Genomic DNA, 12,704 nt, shown 5'->3' with positions numbered 1-12,704 from the left:
CTGTTCAGTTGACAAGGTCTTCTTATCACCTGGGGAGAAAACTGTGATTCTTATGCACCTTAGCTGGTGAAACAGCTTAATTATGTCATGCTATGTACATTCATCCAGGCATTTATACCAGATTAATACAACAGATTGATATCAAACTTTCCTCCTTAGTTAAGTTAGTTTGGTGTGTGATTGAGCTGAACTCAGCTGATTGAGCGGCCAGGCAGAGAGGGACCTGGGATGCTGGTTGATGGTAGGCTGAACATGACCATGCAGTGTGCCCAGGCATCCAGGAGGGCCAATGGCATCCTGGACTGCATCAAGAACAGTGTGGCCAGCGGGAGCAGAGAGGTCATTCTGCCCCTGTACACTGCACTGGTTAGGCCACACCTTGAATCCTGTGTCCAGTTCTGGGCCCCTCAGTTTAGGAAGGATGTTAACTTGCTGGAGTGTGTCCAGAGAAGGGCAACAAAGTTGATGAGGGGCTTGGAACACAAGCCCTATGAGGAGAGGCTGAGGGAGATGGGGTTGCTTAGCCTGGAGGAGACTCAGGGGTGACCTTATTGCTGTCTACAACTACCTGAAGGGGGGTTGTAGACAGGCAGAGGTTGGTCTCTTCTCCCAGGCAGCCAGTAGCAGAACAAGAGGACACAGTCTCAGGCTGCCCCAGGGGAGGTTCAGGCTGGAGGTCAGGATGAAGTTTTACACAGAGAGAGTGATTGCCCATTGGAATGGGCTGCCCAGGGAGGTGGTGGAGTCGCCATCACTGGAGGTGTTCAGGAGGAGACTTGACAGGGTGCTTGGTTGCATGGTTTAATTGGTTGGGTGGTGGTGGATGATAGGTTGGACACGATGATCTTGAAGGTCTCTTCCAACCTGGTATTCTATTCTATTCTATTCTATTCTATTCTATTCTATTCTATTCTATTCTATTCTATTCTATTCTATTCTACTCTATTCTATTCTAACTGGTTAGAAAATTAATGGAGGTGCTCCCACCATTATTTTTGGTCTAGAGATGACTTTACACTAATAAATTTCATGTACTGTGTTGTACCTTCTCAGTGTTTATTCTCCCTGACTTATGGTAACATTAATGTATTTAACATCACCAGTTACTGGCATTACACACGGGATGTACCTATGACTGATAGACTACACATCCGTGAATGAAAAGCACTCAACTGAGACCATGTTCTGCCTTAAACAATATTGAAGCAGGAAAATGCAAGCAGTGCAAGAGGAAATTAATTAAACCCTGAGATTCTCTTTTTGATTCTTTTGTAGAAAATGTTGTACATATATATGATTGGCAAGTGCTGCAGTAATCCTAGACTTGTTGATTGGTTTTTGACACCTCCATGTTTATGAACCTTACATGTGGTATGTGCTTCATAAAACAATTCTGCCATTGTCAAGTTTCTTTGCACAGACAATGAACAAATTGATTTGACTATGCACACAGTGCATGAAAATTTGGTCTTTGTTGGCTAGGACTTGGGCTACTTCTTGTATGTTTAAGGGCTTTCCTTAGTGGGCTTCAACCTACCACAACTGGGAAACATCTGACTGTGGGTGTGGGATAACAAGGTAGAATGGGGGGGGGGGGGGAAAGCCAAAAAAATAAAAAGCCTACAGCTGTTAAATTGTCTACTAATAGGGTTGAAAGCTGGGAGTAAATGTGCCTGGGATGGCAAAAAGGATTTCATAGAGCATTGCATATTTAGATGTTTTTCATTTTTTTCCCCACATAGACGATTTGTAGCACATATGGGAAAACATCCATTTTTATGCAGAACAGATATAAACCTATCTATCATAACAAAAGGAACACTTCAATACATGTCATAAGCCTTGGTTCACATTCAAAATTTGTTGCTGCTTTTCATTGCTGATATAACCTTCCTGACTGCATCTGTCAAAAGTTCTGGGATACTGCATATCAGCATGCAAAAAGAGCATTGAGTAAATAAGGTGATACCAAAAGCAAAAGATCACTGCATGACTCTTTTCAGGCTATGCTTTGGAGGCATTCTAGTGATTTAGTATTTGGTTTCTCATAATGGTAGCAATGAAAATCCTCATACCTTCAATTTTTATTTAGAAAAAGGATCCTTATTCCAGTTTTATATATGGAAGGACAAAAGAAGGAAGTTCAAATGCAAGATTAGTTGCATAACTAAGCAGAATACTTTTTTATTACAGTTGTACAAATCCACCAATTTGATGATGTCGCAGGGTTGAGGGAAAGGCTGGGCCCTTTCCCCCCCCTGTGAGTAGAGGGAAGAAAATTGAAAGGAAAAAAAATGCACAGCCGGATTAGCAAAGGAGTGGGTGCTGTATATTTACAAATCAGTTTAGGGAATGCAGGGAAATAGATACAGAATTTACAGTATTTACAATATATACAGAAATATACAACAAAGTAACACAGAAATGAGGGTTCCCTCCTCTGCTGAGGGGGGTTCCCCACCCCTGCTCCCCCTTCTCTCCCCCTTTCCCCAAAAGAGGGTTAGAAAGAGAGAAAAAGAGAAACTGTTAATTGAAAAACAGTTATGTGTTAGAATGTTAGAAGAGGCCTCACGCTTTATCTGCTTCAAGGTCAAGCCTGGCCGAAAGCCCAGAAAGCTGCGAGCTGCAAGCCACCGAAGGAGGGGAAGAAAGACTGACCAGAAAGCTGCTGTACTCCCAGTTCAAAAGGTACTTCCTCCCAATCTACCAATGAAATTAGTTTAGATCCATCTTTCATTTACAAACATTTGGCCATAGTATCCCTTTGTTAAAGGCACCTCCTCAAACAGTCACAGATGAGAACAAATGAAAATTGTGAATCAAAGTGTAATGTGATTGTGCCCTTCCCTGAGGAATTCAATTTCTTATGAACACTTTGTTTCAGGTCTTAGCTAATGAAATTTTAGGGACTAAAGACTGAGATTTCAATGCAAGAAAAGTATGATCTACAGCCACCTAGAACAGAAATCACCTGATACCATAAATCATTGTCTTCTGTGGTCTAGAAATACTCTGGTAGCTCTGTTTCTGCTACTGTAGTTATCCAGATGCCCACTTTCCCTTTCTCCATAATGGGACCAGAGAGGCTGGCAGAGCTGTCCCTGACCTTCTGTGCAGTCCCTGGCACTTCAAGCACATGGTGAAGAAGGGAAGGTCTTTGGAACTCCAGCTCTATTTCTATTTGCCTCTTTTCTGTTTCCGGCTCCTGCCAGTATTCTCTGTTCCCAGGACCATTCACATATTTTGACACTGAAAGTACATTAGAATAAACCAAAATATTTTTTTCCATTTTCTGACCCTCTGACTTAGATCTCAATGGTTAAATCTTTTCTAGGATAAGCAAAATGTGATTTTTTCACTTTTTTAGTTTAAGAAGTAGTTGAATCCTAGACCACTGCATCCTAAAGTGCTTTCACTACAGCACTGTTGTAAAGGGTAGAAGGCAGTATTTCCTATTGCTTTAACAACAGTATCTTAGAAAAGGGATCACTGGCTCTTTCTAATAATATTTTATAGGTGTCTACACTCGAAGTTTCTAATTCTTAGACAGAATGATCTCTCCCAGTCCTGGAGTCACACATTCACACTTGGAGAAGGGTATGATTTCAGTCCTATACTGCCCCAGAGCATTACTCAAGAAGTGTAGGAAATTCCTTGTCTACTTTTGTTTTGTGGAGCTGCTACTGTGAATCTTTCTTATGAATCCTCAAGGTTTAATTCTGGATTGTCAGTTCAGAATCATGTAAATAGAATAGAATAGAATAGAATAGAATAGAATAGAATAGAATAGAATAGAATAGAATAGAATAGAATAGACCAGGTTGGAAGAGATCTTCAAGATCATTGCATCCCACCTATCATCCAACACCACCCAACCAATTAAACCATGCAACCAAGCACCCTGTCAAGTCTCCTCCTGAACACCTCCAGTGATGGTGATTCCACCACCTCCCTGGGCAGCCCGTTCCAATGGGCAATCACTCTCTCTGTGTAGAACTTCATCCTAACCTCCAGCCTGAACCTCCCCTGGGGCAGCCTGAGACTGTGTCCTCTTGTTCTGCTACTGGCTGCCTGGGAGAAGAGACCAACCTCTGCCTGTCTACAACCCCCCTTCAGGTAGTTGTAGACAGCAATAAGGTCACCCCTGAGTCTCCTCTTCTCCAGGCTAAGCAGCCCCATCTCCCTCAGCCTCTCCTCATAGGGCTTGTGTTCCAAGCCCCTCACCAACTTTGTTGCCCTTCTCTGGACATGCTCCAGCAAGTCAACATCCTTCCTAAACTGAGTGGCCCAGAACTGGACACAGGATTCAAGGTGTGGCCTAACCAGTGCAGTGTACAAGGGGAGAATGACCTCCCTGCTCCTGCTGGCCACACTGTTCTTGATGCAGTCCAGGATGCCATTGGCCCTCCTGGATGCCTGGGCACACTGCGTAGTCATGTTCAGCCTACCATCGACCAGTACCCCCAGGTCCCTCTCTGCCTGGCCGCTCTCCAGCCACTCTGTCCCCAGCCTGTAGCACTGCATGGGGTTGTTGTGGCCAATGTGCAGAACCCGGCACTTGGATGTGTTAAATGTCATGCCATTGGATTCTGCCCATCTGTCCAGCCTGTTGAGGTCTCTCTGCAGAGCCTCTCTACCCTCCAGCAGATCAACTCCTGCCTCCAGCTTGGTGTTGTCTGCAAATTTACTGATGATGGACTCAATGCCCTCATCCAGATCATCCATAAAGATGTTAAAGAGGATGGGGCCCAGCACTGATCCCTGGGGGACTCCACTACTGACAGCTGTCTGGAAGACATTCTGTCCTGCTAGTAAAAATTGAGGCAAAGAAGGTGTTAAGTATCTCTGCCTTTTCCTCATCCTTTGTTACAACATTCCCCTCCGTGTCCACCAAGGAGTGGAGGTTGTCCTTGCCCTTCCTCTTGCTATTAATGTATTTATAGAAAAAAGCTAGTGCTAGGCTGGTGGGAATGGGTAAGCCCTTAAGACTAATTTAGGAAAATGGTGGGCAACTTAATCTGACTAGAATCATAGAATGGTTTGGCTTGGAAGGGACCTCCAAAGGTCATCTTGCCTAACCCCCTCTGCAGTAAGCAGGAACATCCTCAACTAGATCAGGTTGACCAGAATCCTGTGGAGCCTCACTTCAAATATCTCCAGGGATGGGGCCCCAACCACCTCTCCAAACAACCTGTTCTAGTGTTTCATTACCCTCCCTGTAAAGAACTTGTTCCTAACATCCAATCTAAATCTATTTTTCTCTTGTTTGAAGCCATTTCCCCTCATCCTATCACTACAGGCCTTTGTAAACAGACTCTCTCCATCCTTCTTGTAGGCCCCTTTCAGGTACTGGAAGGTCATTACTAGGTCTTCCCAGAGCCTTCTCTTCTCCAGGCTGAACAATCCCAGCTCCCACAGCCTGTCTTCGTAGCAGAGGTGGTCCAACCCATTGATCATTCTCTTGGCCCCTCCTCTGACCCTCTTCATCAGGTCCATGTCATTCCTGAGGGCTCCAGAGCTGGACACACTACTCCAGGTGAGGTCTCACCAGAGCAATGTAGCAGAATCACCTCTCTGGATCTGCTGGCAATGCATCTTTTGATGCAGCCCAGGATGAGATTGGCCTTCTGGGCTGCAAGCTCACACTGTATGCTTACGTTCAGCTTCTCATCCCTCAGCATTCCCAAGTCCTTTTCCATAGGGCTGCTTTCTGTCACTTCATCCCATAGTCTGTACTGATAGCAAAGATTGTTCCAGCCCAAGTGCAGAATCCTGCTTGTGCTCTTGTGAAACCTCATGAGGTTCATCTGGGCCCATCTCTCCAGCTTGCCCAGGTACCCCTGGATGACATCCCATCCTTCTAGTGTATCAACTAGGCAAAGAGTGACTGAGGCAAGAGGCAGTATAGAGAACCAAAGCTCTCCAGCATTGCTGCAGAGCCTTGGAAGAAAATCCTGGCAAGAACTAAAACATTCATGTGAACAGTTATATTTATTGACGTGAAAGAAAACCACTGAAAGTGACTGTTTGATCTTGATTTATCCCAGCTTTATAGAAAAATAAGGCTGGACAAGATTTGCAGACATTGTAATGCAATTCTAATTTTTCCCTCTTATGCCTCAGAAGAATCTGTACATATGCTTGTCTAATCTACTTATAAATACATAGAATAAATTCAACAACATAACCTCCTCAAACATTTTATTCTATTAAACTCACCATATTTCATGGAAATTCTTCCTAGCAGTTAACCTGGATCTTTTTTGTATCTGAAATTCCTGTCATCTGGCTTTTGTCCATGAACCCAGAACCCCGATTATTTTTCCTTGCCTCATTATAATGTGACACAGTTTTTACTTTCTTGGGGACTATAATGATGTCCTATCCCAGTTTTCTGTCAAAACAAGCCCATTTTCAATCTTTTTGCTCTAAATCTTTTCTTTTTTCCTCAATTCTCATATAAATCTCTTCTGTTTTCCTCAAGTTCTGTGTCTAAAACTGGACATGTTATTCTAGCTAAAGCTGCAGCAATGCTGAATTGATTAATTGCTTCACATCTCTTATTTTTGTTTACATGTCTCAGTATGCTTTGTGCCTCTCCTACGACAGCATGATATGGTTGACTCATGTTACCTCCACATGAATGCCGTGATTCTTTCACAAAGAACTGTTAACATCTTGTTTTACGGCTGTGTTTCTGCTGCTGATTATTTCTTCATAATGTAAAAACCTTGTATTTGTCCCTATTGTGCCCCACTTTTTTTCAGTCTGTCAAAACCAATTCCTAATCCTGTCTCAAGAGTCTCACAGCTCACTCAAATAATACCCCTGCATAAGCATATGAGAGCATAAGAATACATCATCAGTGGCATAATTAGGTTTTGTGCAGTACTGTAGGTCACATTGCCAAGGTCTATTTCAGTGTTGCATGGTGGGTCATATTTGCCTCTGCACACACTTATCCAATGAGAATACATGAAGGATTCTTTCTTTTTACTGTTATTATATATATGCATATTAGCTTAATGATTTGGAAAACAATCACAAGCTAAATATAAACTGTATAAAGGAGTACTGTTTACTGACCTTAGCCTGACACTGTGCTGGCATTTTATCACTTTGGCTATCATTTCACTTTAGCACCATTGCCCTGGCCATAAACACCAGTGCTTAGTTTTCTATTCTGTGGGAGTATTAACACCCAATTTCACTGGATATTCATTACCTACCAATGAATTCAAATGGTAACCACATGTTAAATCATAATGACTATCATACAATTTACTCATCTTAATTATTATAGCTTTCACTTAAGTACAGTGGAAAAGTAAATGCTTTTTTCATTTGGGGATAAGGCTTGTAAAATGTGTTATACATTTGTGGTACTACACAAGAGCCTGAAATAGAAAATATGCATCCATTTGGGTAACTTCACTCAGTTAAGCAGCTTTGTGATTATGGTACTGTGACAGAAAAAGCTTTGATATGCTTAATAATTAAGCTATTCTGTAACTGCTGTGGTTCTTTTCTAGGGTAATATACAGACTGCAAAGGCAGACTCACTCAGAGGATACCTGAGGAAAGAGTTTGTAACCTGGTGACTAAACATGTACTAGAACTAATAAAGTTAAATAACTAAATACTATGTCAGACATACAGTACTTGGAGGCATATGCAAGTATTTGTTGAAGAGTTGTGGCACTAAAAAGGGTTATTACACTTAATCACAACAAATCTGGTCAGAAAATATAAGTAACTTCAAAATGAACACCTTTATTTCAGCTGAATAGGTGAAAACATGATCAGGAAAAAAAGCTAAAAAATCTACAAAACCCAATTAATTTCCTTGGAAATAGGAATAAAACAACCCAAATTTACAGAATTTTCATGCATAATAAGTAGAAATCTGATTGCTGTATTTAATTTCTGAAAATGTCTAGTTTTTATCCTTAAATATGATTAGTCATACTTGAATCAAATTCAAGTACTTCATCAAACTATCACTGTGTAAATTGGTGACAATAACAGTAATCATGTGTATGAATTAAGACTGATTTTATTCACTAGTATTCGTTCTCAATATTTAGTGTTTGTAATCTTTATGATCAAAGAAGGCAGTGATATGTCAGGATAGCTCAGTCCAGCCTCGTGTATAGTTAGGACACTTGGGACACAAGATTGATCCTTCTGGACCATTAATAACCTTTGTTATTAAAACTTCTCAGGCCATTCAGACACAGGCTGGCTATAGCAGCATCTTGCAATCTGCTGAGGAGTGGTCATTACTTCATGGGCAAATGTTTGTGAAATAACATTCATTCCCATAATATTCCAGTCTACATTATCAGTGAAAAAGCTTTAACATGAGGAAGAAAGAGGTCCCATAAGGTATTTTACTTTCTTGCCTTTGTAGAAATGAGAGGTGATTTCTTAATCTGCAGTTTCTTTGAAGCTGATTTGGAGGTCATTTCCACTCATGTCTCCATTCCAGATGCTGTTTTATCCATATGATGCTTTTCCTCAAACATAGATGTAGTTTAAAGCCTATCATAAAGCTAGCAAATCTGTCCTGTTCATTGTGTCTCACCACCAGCCTGTGCCTGTGTACAGGAATTTATTTTATCTCTTTGTCAGTCTTAACCCAACAAGGTGGGCATCTGAAGAGTTCAATCAACATATCTGCATTTTGAAAGTGACTGCTAGTATTAGTTAAAGGACTACCAGATAATTTTCTGCAAAACAATTTGGAAATGGGTTATGTACATCACACTTACAAAGAAGTGAAATAGGTTTCTCTCAAAATTTTTCTAGCATCACAGCTCACAACTATCTCAGAAGCATCAGCAACTCTATGAAAAAGGCCTTGGACAGATCCACAGGCTAAGCTTACACACTTGGCTTTTTTTTTAGATCAGTGAAAACTATACAGAAACTGAAGATATTTTTTTTTTTTTACACAAGTCAAGCAATTCTATATTTACTGTTATGAAAGATTAAATTATTTAGTGATTTTTTTTCAGAATTGCAAATTACTTGCAGCTACATTGCTAAGTCAAAATGAATCATTACTCCACCTGAGAAAATGGAATTTGTACTTTAATAATTATAAGATAAAGTTATTGCGTATAGTCAAAGATAGTATTGAATTATAACAGTGATTTGTACTTGTATTCTGTTTTTATTCTTTCACCTTTGCAATTTTACAAGAAATGTCAAAAAAGAGGAAAACACTTTCAAAAACTATTTTTACATTTACAGCAAGCATATTGGATTAAATCCTGTGTCAAAATATTCTATCCTGCAGTTAAAGACCACAAACACACGGAAAATTCTGAGAGTTCATAGAATGGTAGGATTCAGGTGAAAAAACACTGCCTGTGGTCAATAAACATGATGCCTGCATTGTTGAAACTAAGATTAACAATATATTGGAGGAGTAATGAGTATCACAGAATTATGGTTCAATGAACCATATATATTGAGTATTTCACACAAAAATCAGAGATTAAAGTCTTTAATTTCAAGGTAGTTGTTTTCTGAGGGATAAAACGAAGAGTAAAATACACATTCATATACATTAATATTTTTCCTAATTATATTTAGGTACATTTCCGTGAGTAACTGTCATTCAGTGTAATAATTATGCCATTCACTTCTTCAGGCTTTGGATCAAGTGATTAGATAATCTAGGTGTGTAATTTCTTATATACTATTTAAAAACTATTTCTTGAAAGTCTTCACTTAGAAATCTGCATAGCCAGCTGAGTTGTGGCCTGGGTACATGCTATTTTAGGACATAGATATGCGTCAAAGCAACCACACTGTTTGGCAATTCACAGGCATTGTGTTTCAATGTTGACTTGGTTACTGTGAGTTGACTCGGTTACTGTGAGTTGACTCATATTTCAATTCTTCAAAACCTTATATAGTCAAATATTACTGTCTGTGAACCATTAAAAAATAAGTGTTGCCTTACTTTGCTGAAAACATAGAGAAATGAAAAAAAAATCAAATCAAATCATTCTTCTTTCAAATTTCCCCACACATTTCCTCATTATCTCATCTTCCATTAGGCTCTGGAAAACAGTCCTACAGATATGCAGCTTTTCATTGAAAGGAAGACAAAATTACTTTTGCTGGAAGTACACTAGATAATCCAGGTGAAGATGCTATAAGGCAGCTACACATAGGAGCAAGAAAACTTCAGTTCCAAGACAGAAAGGGAAGTGTTTATTTAATTCTGGGAGCTGAACTAAGATTAGGATCTTAGACTTAAAGTAAGACAATGAGAATTTACATGAAATGTGCATATTGTTATGAAAACATACAGAAGAAACATTTTCAACTGGTTATTGAGACACTAGCAGTTTGGCTCTGCACAGTTGACACACATGAGGGGGGAAATATCACCACTTCACAAATGTGTCAAATCCCATTTTTCTCCTTTTCCAAACATCTCCAAAAGCTGCATATCCATATGCAGCTAAAATTAAAAACAATGGTTTGCAACGCTGAGGCTTTATTTTTTTTTTATAGAGATTGAGAACAAAGAAAGGATTTGAGATCTTTATACATCCTCACATTACGGGAGAGCTCAGAACGGAATCTTGATATTTGAAATTTGTACCTGAAATGCATTAGTCTTTCCAGTTCTACATCCTGGGACACTGTAATTCCTGGACAACAAAGTGGCCAGAATAAAAGGAGGAAAAAACCCAAAACCACTCATGTCCTGATTCATGGAAATATTTTGAAATCTAATTGGAATTTATACACTCATATGAAGTGAATGAAAGTTCATGGTATCTGATATCATCAGCTCTCCACTGTCTGTGGGCAATGTATTTTACTTTCAAATAATCTATGCCTTATAGAATAGAATAAACCAGGTTGGAAGAGACCTTCAAGATCATCGCGTCCAACCCATCAACCAATCCAACCCACCTAAACAACTAAACCCTGGCACCAAGAGCCTGTGACCGTTTGAGGCTGTGTCTTTAAGAAAGAGACAGTGCTGAGACACTCTGGATGAATATTTTGGAATATTAACAAAAACAATCAGATATTCTAAACTAATTTCGTTGGTGGATTGGTAGAATGCATTTTTAAGTTTAGGTGCAGTTGGAACTTTCCTCAGTTCGCTCCTTTCCTTCTCCCTTTCCAGTTCGTCTGCTTCTGGGCTCCCTGCCAGAGTGACCCTGAACAGATAAGGCCTACTAACACTCTGCTTTATTAATATCCTGCCTTTCTCTATCTTTCTAACCCTCTTTGGGGAAAAAGGGGAGAGAAGGGGGTACAGGGGGGGAACCCTCCGGAGGAGGAGGGAATTTCATTCCCGTGTTATTGTTGTTGTTTTTTTACTTTGCTGTATATTTCTGTATATATGTTGTAAATACTGTAAATTGTGTACATATCCTGCATTCCCCAAATCGCTTGTAAAATATAGCATTTTTCCTTTTGCTTCTCCGGCTGGCTAGCTGTGGTTTTTCTTCCTCTTTGTGGGGGAGAGAAGGCTGGGCCCTTCTCTCAAAACCACCACAGCACCCCATCAAGTCTTCTCCTGAACACCTCCAGTGATGGTGAGTCCACCACCTCCCCAGGCAGCCCATTCCAATGGGAAATCACTCTCTCTGTATAGAACTTCTTCCTAAGCTCCAGCCTAAACCTCCCATGGTGCAGCCTGAGACTGTGTCCTCTTGTTCTGCTACTGGCTGCCTGGGAGAAGAGACCAACATCCACCTGTCTACAACCTCCCTTCAGGTAGTTATAGACAGCAATAAGGTCACCCCTGAGTCTCCTCCTCCTCTCCAGGCTAAGCAACCCCAGCTCCCTCAGCCTCTCCTCATAGGGCTTGTGTTCCAAACCCCTCACTAACTTTGTTGCCCTTCTCTGGACACGCTCCAGCAAGTCAACATCCTTCCTAAACTGAGTGGCCCAGAACTGGACACAGTACTCGAGGTGTGGCCTGACTTGTGCAGTGTACAGGGGCAGAATGACCTCCCTGCTCCTGCTGGCCACACTGTTCTTGATGCAGGCCAGGATGCCATTGGCCCTTTTGGCTGCCTGAGCACACTGCAGGCTCATGTTCAGCCTACATGACGATTAGCCAAAGTCTATCAAGACTGATCGTATCAGGCATAATGGCTTTTACATGTGACTACATTGCCACTGAAATCTCAAAAACAGTATATTCAAGGAAGTGCAGCATTGAAACAAATCTGCTGAGCTTTGCTAAGCCTCTGCCAGCCCATGTAAAATTGCATTACCATAGTGAAAGAGCTGATTTTGGTTCTCATGGACCTAGCTTAGATTCAGAGCAATGGTATTACTCACTGTCCAACATTTTCCCACCTTACCTTATTCTAGGAGGAAAAGGCAACAGTCAACAGAAACCTAATCTATTCTTACCTAATGAGGTGCTGTACTCAATCGATCCCCACCAGTCCCAACTCCTGAGCCCATATGCTGATAACTACCTATCAGGAACTGACCTTGATGTTCACTCCCCTCTATGTTCCCCTGGGTGCTTCATACAGATGTCTAATTTTGCAGAAAACAAACTAAAACCAACCAACCAACCCCATATGATTCTGAAATACTGAGATAAAGAAATGAAATTTAAAATTGGAGAGATAGTCCATCCTACGAGTAAGGGAAAATACTAGAAAAGTAATAATCAGAGAAAAACTGTTTCTTTTCATGAG

The sequence above is a fragment of the Melanerpes formicivorus genome, unplaced genomic scaffold (assembly GCF_026170545.1).
Source record: "Melanerpes formicivorus ecotype bairdi unplaced genomic scaffold, bMelFor1.0.p_v2 SCAF_1, whole genome shotgun sequence".
NCBI classification, from domain to species: Eukaryota; Metazoa; Chordata; class Aves; order Piciformes; family Picidae; genus Melanerpes; species Melanerpes formicivorus.
Note: the sequence above shows the minus strand (reverse complement) of the source record.